Below are 2,034 nucleotides of genomic sequence, written 5' to 3' on the forward strand. Positions count from 1 at the left end.
CCCGGCCATTTTTTGGTTGCAGCCATCATTGTTGTTTGGCGGGCCCGGGCTGGGGATTCGAACCCACCACCTTAGGTGTATGTGGCTGGTGCCCTAGCCGATTGAGCCACAGGCGCCGAGCCCCCAAATGTCTTTCTTACGAGGACATCGACCATATTAGATTTAGGACCCACCTCAATCCAGTTTGAATTCATCTCAAACTAATCTGCAAAGACCTTCTTTCCAAATATGGTCACATTCATAGGTTCCAGGGGACACAAATTTGGTGGTGGGAACACTATACAACCCAGGACACTCATCATTACGGTTTTGTGACTCACGCTGTTGGCATTTGTCTGGTCCATTCATCCTAACTGCTTTGAGGGAGGCCATTGTGAAAGTACACCACAATTTGTTCATCCCTTTTCCTGGTGACAGACACTCACCTAGTTCCCACTTTGCTCCATTTCCGACAAGACTGTAATTAATATCTTTGAAAAGGTCTCTTGGAGTTTCTTAGAACAGTATTTTTCAAACTGCCAAAGAAGATCCATTAGTGGGTTATAAAATCAATTTAGTGGGTTGCAAATGTAGTTTTTCCTTTAATTAAATAGAATTAATGAGAATAGACGATATTAGAGTACATGCACATAGTCCAGGCTATCCTGTGAAACTTTTGTTTCAAATGTCTGCACCTGAAATAAGCCAGGCACGAAGGCTCACACCCGTAATTTGAACACTCTGTGAGATCGAGGTGGGTGGCTTGCTTGAGCTCAGAAGTCCTAGACCAGCCTGAGCAAAACCAAGACCTGTCTCTAAAAATAGCCAGGTGCCAGATGTGGTGGCTCATGCCTGTAATCCCAGCACTTCGGAGGCTGAGGCAGGTGGATTGCCTAAGCTCACAAGTTCAAGACCAGCCTGAGCAAGAGTGAGACCCCATCTCTTAAAAAATAGCTGGGCATTGTGGCAGGCACCTGTAATCCCAGCTACTTGGGAGGCTGAGGCAAGACAATCGCCTAAGCCCAGGAATTAGAGGTTGCTGTGAGCTGTGATGCCATGGCAATCTACCAAGGGTGATAATGTGAGACAGAGTCTCACTTTAAAATAAATAAATAAATATAGCCAGGCATCGTTGCCAGCTCCTGTAGTCCTAGCTACTTGGGAGGGTGACGCCAGAGGATCTCATGAGCCCAAGAGTTTGAGGTTGCTATGACCTACGATGCCATGGCATTCTTCTAGAGCAAGAAAGTGAGACTTTGTCTAAAAAAAACTAAAAAAAAAAAGAAGGGTGGCGCCTGTGGCTCAGTGATTAAGGTGCCAGTCCCATATAGCAAGGGTGGTCGGTTCAAACCTGACTTGGCCAAATTGTAACAAAAAAATAGCCAGGCGTTGTGGCAGGCATCTGTAGTCCCAGCTACCCAGGAGGCTGAGGCAAAAGAATCACCTAAGCCCAAGAGCTGGAGGTTGCTGTGAGCTGTGACGCCACAGCACCCTGTCAAGGGTGACAAAAATGAGACTCTGTCTCTTAAAAAAAAAAAATGTCTGTACCTGAATTCATGTCCAGCCATGAGTGAACATGAAAAATGTTTACAGGCCACAGCTCTGAAGGACTTAGCTGGCCGTGGACCTGCCATGTCTATTTGTCCAACCAAAAGGTTGATGGATACTGCCAAATTGCCTTCCAACGTAGCTTGTCCTTTTACATGAAGACCAGCTGCTCACCAACTTGGCAGAGTCAAAATTTAAACTTTTGCCAGAGGTTTCATCCTGTTTGGGGGCAGTGGGAAATGAGGCAGAAGAAGACAAGGGGCTGGGAGGCAGACCCCAACATCCTGGTAACAAAGATTTTTTACCAGATGAAGAGAGTCTGGCTGCCTGTTACTGTCAGCCAACACACAGAGATGGGGATAAGTTCGCCAAACTCTGTTTGTCAGAAGGCCTGGATTCTGGAGAACAGTGAGAGTAGCCTTTCCAAGACTGTTCTGTTCTTCCATTTCTAACATTACAGTTTTATACATCAAAGTGAAGCCCATGGCTCGGCACCTGTGGCTCAAG

Source organism: Otolemur garnettii, unplaced genomic scaffold (genome assembly GCF_000181295.1).
Source record: "Otolemur garnettii isolate 467f Iridium unplaced genomic scaffold, OtoGar3 scaffold00152, whole genome shotgun sequence".
Taxonomy (NCBI): Eukaryota; Metazoa; Chordata; class Mammalia; order Primates; family Galagidae; genus Otolemur; species Otolemur garnettii.